The sequence below is a fragment of the Suricata suricatta genome, chromosome 5, assembly GCF_006229205.1.
Source record: "Suricata suricatta isolate VVHF042 chromosome 5, meerkat_22Aug2017_6uvM2_HiC, whole genome shotgun sequence".
NCBI classification, from domain to species: Eukaryota; Metazoa; Chordata; class Mammalia; order Carnivora; family Herpestidae; genus Suricata; species Suricata suricatta.
This window is the reverse complement of record NC_043704.1, coordinates 67,427,345-67,436,896: the sequence shown is the minus strand read 5'-3', so window position 1 is coordinate 67,436,896 and position 9,552 is coordinate 67,427,345.

Sequence of the window (9,552 nt, the reverse complement as noted above, 5' to 3'; positions counted from 1 at the left end):
AGTGCACCTTTGTAGTTTTTATTTCTTAGTGTGTTCTATGTTATTCTTGCATGCCTGTTTTTCCTTATGATCTTTAGCATCAACTTGTCCAGCTCCATAAAAAGCTTGTAGATTTTTTTTGGGATTATGTTACATTGACATATTTATGGTGTCGACTTGTCCTATCAAGGAACAAGGATGCTTGTCCTTTTGTTTGAAGTCTAATTTGGTGTCTTTTAAGAGCATCTCCTCTCATTAGTTTTGTACATTTTTGTCAACAAGTTTATTCCCAAGTATTATCTTTGTTACTATTATAAATGGGGCTTTTTTTTTTTTTTGCCCTTATGTCCCTTGGATGGCTATTATTTGTGTTTATGAACTCTATTGATTTTTATATGTTTAATTACATATGCTGATACTTATCTGAGTTCTTTTATATTTAAATTACTTCCATTGTTCACTGATTCTCCAGTATTGTCTGGGATATTTTTACTTCTATTTTTTATTGAGATACAGTTGACTTATAACTGGAAGTTTGTGCCTTTTGACCACCTTAACCTACTTTTATTTCTCTACTTCTAAGTTATTGTAAATAACAAATAAGCATTCCAAACAAAGAATATCAGTAGTACCCTACCCAAATCTTCCCCTCTTGCATCCCATGCTCCTGCTTCTCTCCCACCAAAGAAACCATTATATCTTTGCTTTCCTCTCCACCTCTCCAACCTCTGCTTTAAAAATACATTTTTTAGGGGCGCCTGGGTGGCTCAGTCGGTTAAGCCTCCAACTTCGGCTCAGGTCAGATCTCACATTCGTGGGTTCGAGCCCCGCATTGGGCTCTGTGCTGACAGCCGGCTCAGAGCCTGAAGCCTGCTTCCAGTTCTGTGTCTCCTTCTCTCTCTGCCCCTTCCCCTCTCATGCTCTGTCTCTCTCAGTATCAAAAATAAATAAAACATTAAAAAAATTAAAAAAAATACATTTTTTAGGGGCACTTGGGTGGCTAAGTTGGTTAAGCATCAGGTTCTTGATTTCAGTGCAGGTCATGATTTCACAGTTCGTGAGTTCGAGCTCTGCTTTGGGCTCTGTGCTTACAGTGTAGAGCCTGCTTGGGATCCTCTATCTTCTTCTTTCTCTGCCCCTCCCCCATTTGAGCTCCCTCTCTCAAAATAAACAAAGAAACAAACTTTTTAAAAGGCATCAACTCAATATTATAAAAATAAAATTTTTTTTATTTTTTATTTTAGAGAGAGAGAGAGAGCATGCACATGAGAATGCAAGAGCAGGGGAAGGGGGCAGAGGTGGGGAGAGAGAGAATCTCAGGCAGATTCCATGCTCAGTGCAGAGCCCACTGTAGGGCTCCATCCCACAACCCTGGTTCATGACCTGAGCCAAAATCAAGGGATGGGCACTCTCCTGACTGAACCATCCTGGAAACCCTCCTTAAATTAAAAAAGTCATCGTAAAGACTGGGAGGATACACATCAAAATGTTGAGTGATTAGGTCTGTGATGGGATTGTGTATACCTTCCTTATTTTGGGTTTTGTTTTTGAAATTTAAAAAATATGTATTTTTAAAAAATCATAAAAGTTGTTATTGCAAAATGTTATTTAAAAGGTGGCTTTCACTTTCACTGCAGCAAAAGATCAGAGGTGCCTCCATGGCTCAGTCGTTTGAGTATCTGACTCTTGATTTTGGCTTGGGTCATGATCCCAGGGTCGTTGTATTGAGCCCCATGTCAGGCCCTGCACTGGTTGTGGAGGCTGCTTGCGATACTGTCTCTCTGTCCTTCCCTCTGCCCCTCCCCCCTGCGTGCACACTCATGCTCTCTCTGTCTCTCTCTGTCTCTGTCTCTCTCTCTCTCTCATAAATAAAAGGATGGCTATATAAAGAGACATAAACAATAAATATGGAGGAGAAACATTGCAAAAATGATTTTACTATCTAGTCATATTTTGAAAAATATGCTTATGGATACTGCTTCATTATCTTCCATTATTTTTCAATAAAAATGTTACCTCCCTTTTCTTTCTTCTCTCAAACTTTTAATTGTAATGTAAGACAGCATACATATACACACATCATAAGTGAACTTCCACAAGGAAAACGCATCCATTAAACCAGCATCCAAGGAAGTAGATTAAGATGTAGAGCCAGTACACAAAGCCCTACTCACGTCTCCTCCTACTCACTATCCTCAACCTCGGTAACCAGGAGCCTCACCTCTTTACCATCACAAATCACACATTTTCCATGTTTTTGAACTTTTTATATATGGAATTATGTAGTATATGTACTCTTTTGGGTCTGGCTTCTTTTTTCCAACATTATGTTTGTAAGATTCATCTATATTGTTTTGTGTAACCATAGTTTGTTTTTTCTCACTGTTGTATGGTTTTTATGTGATTATATCACATATTATTTATCCATTTCCCTATTAACTTTTTTGTAATGTTTATATATTTTTGAGAGAGAGAGAGAGGGAGAGAATGAGTGGGGAGGGGCTGAGCTGTCAGCACAGAGCCTGACCCGGGCCTCGAACTTGTGAACCATGAGATCATGACCTAAACTGAAGTTGGATGCCCAACCAACTGAGTCACCCAGGTGCCCCTATCCATTTTCCCGTTAATGAAGTTTGAGGTTTTAATAAATAGTGCTGCTGTGAACATTCCTGAACATGTCTTTTGGTGAAATATGTTGGGTCATGCCTGAAGTGGAATTGCCAAGTCAGTTTGTGTGTGTTTAGCTTAGTGGGTAATTACCAAAAAGTTTTTAAAATGGTTATAATCAATTTAGCTTTCCATCAGCAGTATATGAGAATTTCCACGGATCCATATCCTTGCCCGCCCATGATATTGCCAGTCTTTTTCACTGTAATTATCTCTTGCTTTCCTTTTATGTGGTTATTTTCTATTTACCTGTATTCTGAAGAAGCATTAAAATTTTTTTAGTTGTTTTAAACTTTATAAAAGGGCATCATATTATATGTAATCTTCTGGGACTTACTTAAGTATATTAATAAGATTCATTTATAATATGTTATTGTAGCTCATCATTTTGACTGTAGTGTAATAGTCCACTGTGTGAACATATCATTTATTCATGCACTTTCTCCACTTATGGACATTTGGGCTCTTTCAGTGATATGGGAGTTCTTTCCTTCAAGTTTGCTTCAGGTCTATGCAGGAATCATGGAAGAGTTCTATGAAATTCTCAACTGTTACTAACTTCTTGCAAAATCCAATTTTATCATTATATTTTAAAGAAGATTTTTTTCTCAATGTTAACTAAAATCACATGGATTTTAAAAATTAGGGCCATTTAATTTTGCTTACTTTATCACTGCAGCAAAAGACGAGAGGCAGAAAACTTTAATTCATGTAAAGGTACAAGAGGGTTGCCTTCATTTTTCCAGGTTTAAAAGCCCAAAATTCTTTCAAATCTTTTTACTTAGGGCTAGTTCATATTTTTCCAGAGATATATGTTCCTATTTTGTGAGCTTTTTCTAACTTCTTCATGCTATTTTTTAGTGTATGCTAACAAAAATGGGACCATGTTTGAGACTGACTTGAGGTTCAGAGGTATTGGTGTCCCAGCCCTTTTGTGACAGATCTCAGGACATACTTGTTGGCTTTTGTCCATCTGCCATAATTTGGCTCACTCACATTAACATTCTGTTAATGTTTTTTTCAATATACATCTGCTTTCACAGTCCCTTCAGAACGCATATTTGTATTTTTTAAAAATCTCCAGATATATCACATTGCGGTTGTTCAAGGTGAATTTTATTTCTGAAGAATTATGGCCCCCCCCATTAAATTCATTTTGAATTTCGTTCTCATGTTTGAAGGACCCTGTTCCCCTGGCAAGAAATGTCAGGAAATACCTGGCCTCTCCAAATTTGCACTTGTTGGAGAATCATGAATTATAATTTAAAATATAAATGCTGGAAGAGTTGCCCCTAAGACTCTCCATTGGACACCTGCAGCCGTTCTGAAGGAGGACCACCTCAAAGTAAGTAAACCTTCCCCAGATAAAGCCATGTATGTTTCCATAAACCGGACTTTGAAGCTGGATTATCCAACATACCCTCCTCTCACATGCTGGAAACCCATCTAATTGATTTCCTCCAGTCTGGTAAACCTCAAGCAGAAATGTAATGTTATTGAATAGAGAGTCTTCTATCTGTTAGGCACTGGGTTGGGTGTAGGGCAGTGGTCTCAAAATGAGGTGTCCGGACCACCACTACCAGTAGGAGTAGCATCATGTGGAAATACAAATTTTTGCATCTTACCCTGACCATTTAAGTTAGAAACTTTGGGGATGGAGACCAGCAATCTGTGGTATACATTAAATATAAGCCCTGTATACTCAAGTTTGAGAACCACTCCTAGACTATCATAACTCATTTTTATCTGCATTGGCATAGGTTAGTAGAGTCTGTTCCTGGCTCTTAAAAGTCTATTTCCTAAGATTAATTTAAAAATGAACCTTTCTTTCCCAATCCTATGACTTTTTTCCCCATCATAACTTAGCAAATCAAAAGTGCATTGGAACACATACACAATTGTTTCCTGTAAATGTGAATTTATTATTTTTCAGTTTCTCTGAAACCTTTCTCATGCAATAATTGTTAACATCACCAGTATACCAGGAAACATAGCTCAGAAATCATTGCTCTGTAGCTGGGGTAACTTTCAGAATCTGTAATCAGTATGCAACATTTGTAGAATCTGAGAAAATGGCCATTAACCACAGATTGGCCACTTCTTGCCTTCTCTCTCAGCCAGATGGAGGGGATTTACCTATCTGGTGATCATTCTCTTCTATCTTTCTCGGCAGAATCTTGGGAGCTCTAATTTTAACCTTACGTTTTTTCATTATTAAATTCCCCTTTCATATTTGCCAAATGGATATATATATGTCTCACAACCAGTGGATTAGCTCCAGATAGGAAGGTCCATGATCCTGCTTACATGTGACCATTAGAAGTCACTTGCACAAATCTCCTCTGTCTAGTACCCCTTTCTCTTCTTTCTCTGGCAGCCCTTCTGGGGGCTCAGAAAGGCCTCTCCTTCAGGAGCTGGAAGAGTCCTGAACATTTTGCAATCTGTGTGCACACTCAGTGTCTCTCTGTCTGTTCCTGAACCTGTGAATGGCTTCTGAAGACGTGGTCTGGGTAAGAGGAGGCCACAGAGGCCTTATTACAAATTCTTCCCACTTTGATTCCTTCATTCCTCTTCTTTAAAAAAAATTTTTTTAAATGTTTGTTTATTTTTGAAAGAGAGATAGACAGAGTCTGAGTAGGGGTGGGGCAGAGAGAGAGGGAGACCCAGAATATGAAGCAGGCTCCCAGCTCTGAGCTGTCAGCACAGAGCCCGATGTGGGGCTCAAATTCACCAACCATGACTGAGCCACGCAGGTGCCACCCTCCATTCCTCTTCTGAAATGAAATCCTATTTTCTTATTTTGATTTTTTCTCTCTTCTCTCTTCTCTTCCTCTATTTCTTCTCTTTCTCTTTTGTGTGTGTGTGTGTGTGTGTGTGTATGTGTGTGTGTGTGTGTGTGTGTGTGTGTGTGTGTGTGTGTTTCAGAAGTTTCCAAACTGGTATTTAACATTTCTCCCAATCTCTCTGATGAGAAATAAACTCTTTTAAAAGTTATAGTAAAGGTTACTATTCCTGTTCCTATTTAGCTATGCCCATGCGCTGACTATAGTAGACCAGCGGGCAAACTAGGGCCATATCTGGCCCACCTATTTTTATAATCACTGTATTGAAATAATAGGCATGCCTATTAGCTTGAATATTATCTGTGGTTGGTTTTGTGCTACAAGGGCAGATTTGAGTCGTTACAATAGAAATTGGCCCACAGGATCTAAAATATTTACTATTTGAGCCTTTACACAGAAAATTTGTTGACCCCTGAATTAAACTGAACACAGAGAAAACTCTGCATTTATCATGACTGTATGCTGACAGCTTTGGAATACAGCTATGTGCCTGGTGTGCACAATGGTTTTTGCAGATTAGAAAAAAACACTGATTCCATTAGCCTTTTCAATTAGAGGGATGGGTCCAACAGCCTGTTTTGGGGCCAGAGAAACAGGTCACTTCTTCCCCTTGGTTGCCATCTGACTCAGGAGGCATCAGGGGTCTTGTTTGTTTACCATTTTCTCACATGAAGAGAATGGAGTGGGTTGTGTGGTGGGGACTGCCCCCAGTGAAAAAACTTTAAAGATGGGAAGTCCAAGCTGAGAAGCTGAATCACCAGCAGCAACATTTCTACCCGCTTTGATACTGCCACACGAGTCAGTTCCCTGGGAACCGGTTACCTTCCTGTGAAGATGACCTTAAGAGAGAGTATGATTGGTGTGGTTTGGCTGGGAAACAGAAATGCCACGACCTCCCATCTAGCCCATGCAGCATGTGGGTTGGGCGCAGGCCTGAAAGGAGGAAGTCCCGCACTTTAAGTGAGGAAGAAATGTCTGCTCTGGAGATCATTTTAATTCTGCTCCCTTATCGTTGGATGGATGCAAATTCCCTTGTACACATGTTCTCTAGTATTTCTCTCATTTACTTCTCCTCCTCCACTTTATGGCTCCACTTCCCCCCACTCTGAGCCTCAGATAAGGGCTCCTGACATGAGATTAGAGAACATTAGAAGAGGAGGGAGCTTATGTCAATGCCCTTCAGCCAAACCCCACGAGGACAGGGGAAAGGGAAGCACCTACGGGGCAGAGTGTGAGAGGCACTGCTGGTTGTGGCTGGCCCTGGTCCTGGCCCTTCTGGAGGAACAGCCTTGTGGGTTGGGCAAGTTAGGTTTGTGACTTACTGCAGAGAGGCAGAACTGTGGGGCATCTCAGAGAGGCTGGTAGAAAGGACCACAGGGCTGAGGCTTGTGTGAGGGGATTTTGGAGAGGGTTTAAGGAAGCAGGGCTGTGGATGCTGCCAGGAAGCAGGAGTCATTCTATGATTGGGCACCTTAGTGACTCTTGCTAAGAGGAAGGAAGACTAGAGTGAGGCTGGAGCTGTAATTGGTAAAGAAACAGTAGTAATCTGAGCCAGGATAAGGAGATGCTTGGTCATTTTTGTGGTTTGGGTAATGTTAATGTTTTGTTTTGTTTTTTTCTGTGCTCAGACATGATTATGGAGTGCTCTTCTCTGTCTCTATCCATCACGGTCACAGAGGGATCTTGTTTGATGTTGATGTTCTATGAAATTGCATATGTTCAGCATGAAAATGCCCACCCAGCTCCCAGGTATCAGGAGCCATTTTTCTCTTTCTCACCGATCAGTTACTCATTGACTCACTCTTTTTCACTTTCCTTAGAGTTACAAGATCACAGTATAGCGGAGCCAGAAGGGAATTCAGAAACCATCTAGTTCAAACCTCAAATGTTTAATTAAGGAAATGGAAGATCAGAGATGTTGCCTGCCTTGCCAATATCACACAGCCAGTTAGCACTGTGTCTCACACACAGCATCACATAGCTGGTACTGGGACCTGGGTTTCTTGACTCCAGGAGCCCTGAATACACTGACCCTAACTCATTCAGCAGCCTCACCTGTAGGTGTAGGGAGAGCCTATACCACGCTCCCTCTTCCTGTGCTCCATTCAGTCTGCCTTTACTTCCTCCAACAGGCCAGGTTCTTTATTGTCTCAGGCCCTTCCCACCAGCTGTTTTCTCTGCTTGTAATGTTCTTCAAACCCCCTGACCCACACCTCTTGCTTTGTTTATTCCTACTCATCCTTCAGGGTTGGCTCAAACCCCATCACCTCTCAAGGAGGCCCCTTCTGACTCTCTAGGCCTTGCTCTTCCTAGTGCCTCTGGATCTTCCTGCCATTTCCCTGCCAGTCCCTCTAAGTGTCCAGGCAGGCAGGGATCTGGTCTGTCTCTTTCACAGCAGTATGCTCCGGACATAGCAGGTGCTCAATAATGAACAGACACTTTACCCCAAGCCTGGTGGAGTGTCCACAACTAGGATTCTTTTTATAGCATAGAAAAAAGGATTCTGAAATCTTTTCTTTGTGCCTTTATATAAACTTAAAGTCTGATTGCAAGTAAAAGATACAACAGGCTAAAGCAAAAATGCTGAGGTGTTGCAAGTAGGTGGAGGATGAATTTGATGATTCCATCCCAATGCCGTCCTTCCTGTGATCACTATCTGGACATGCGGGTGCGCTGGAAAGGCCAGCATGCAGCCAGGAGCCCTTCGCATCCCTGAACCAGAGACAGGTCCCAGAGTCTGAAGCTGCTATTGCATCATTATTTAAAATGTTAGAAGACAATGCAGAGTAGGCTGATTGTCATGAAAAACCTTATAAAGATGAGATCGTCCGGACAGCTTATATATATGGATCTCTCTGACATGCTGATAAAAACTATGGCTGCTCCTCCCAGAAAAATGCACAACAGCACATTATTCTGTTTGTTGCAGATATTTCATGTACCTGAAAAGCAAGGTTATGTGATTTGAGATTTTTCTCTCTGTGCAGAAGTATGTCTCTCTTACCTCTGTGGAGAGGCAGAGCAAAAATGGAAGGTGAATATTCTTATTCCCCATCTACTATCCTTTCCCTTAACATCAAAATGCTTATTCCATCATGAGCAGCAACAGGCCACAACAGTTGAAGGCACAGGCTCTGGAAGAACCCAGGATTCAAATCTCTGCTTTGACTCGTTGGGGCAAGTTGTATTGTCTGTGTTTGTTTCCTCGTCTATCACATAGGAACATAACAATGGTGGGGTTGCTGTGAGGATTACATTAAAATAATTTTGTAAGAACTTATCATAGAGCCTAACACACAGAGCCCAGCTTGATAAACATTAGTTCTTAACATGATGATAGAGATGCCCTCTCTCCCACTTCCTTTGAGCAGAAAGATCACTTTGCTGTTTTTCTCCTGTCCCAGAATATACCTGGTTTAGCTCACCCACAGCATGGCTATCTTCAAACAGCAAGTGTTTGATGATGACACAGGACTGGGACAGAAAGCCTGGCAAGCCACCCACCCAGCTAGATTAGAGACGCAGTTAGCATCTCGTCCACAGGGTGGATTTTAGCTGTATGGCACACTCCTACAGTGGGATCATGATCAGGACGTTTTCTGAGGTCTCCAAGGTGACCCCAGGCCAGATGATGACCCTGAGAGAGCTGCAAAAAGTCCAAGCTGATGGCAGGAGAACAAGCAAGGAAGGTCTGCTGAGGATTCCACAGGGAGAGATATGTTTCAGGTTTCACACAAGCAAATCTCTGATTCTTTATGTATCATATGATAGGTCAATGCAGTAAGTTGGAAGCATGTTTGTGAAGAAGCCAGGAAAAAAGCCCTTTGGCTGAAAAAAAAAACCGTTGGAGACAGACGTCTAGAAGTTATCAGGAAACACTGTTCTAGTCTCGGCTCTGCCACTCGCCCTCGGGACCAGCTGTTGCTCTTCTCTGGGCTTTGGTCTCTTTATCTGTAAGATGATTTTGAGTTGGGCAGCACGGGTTTGGTGAGTCCTGCAGGCGGAGCCTCAGTAGAGGGCGGGGTCTAGAAGTGGCCACTGTGCTTGTCCCCTCCCCTCGCCT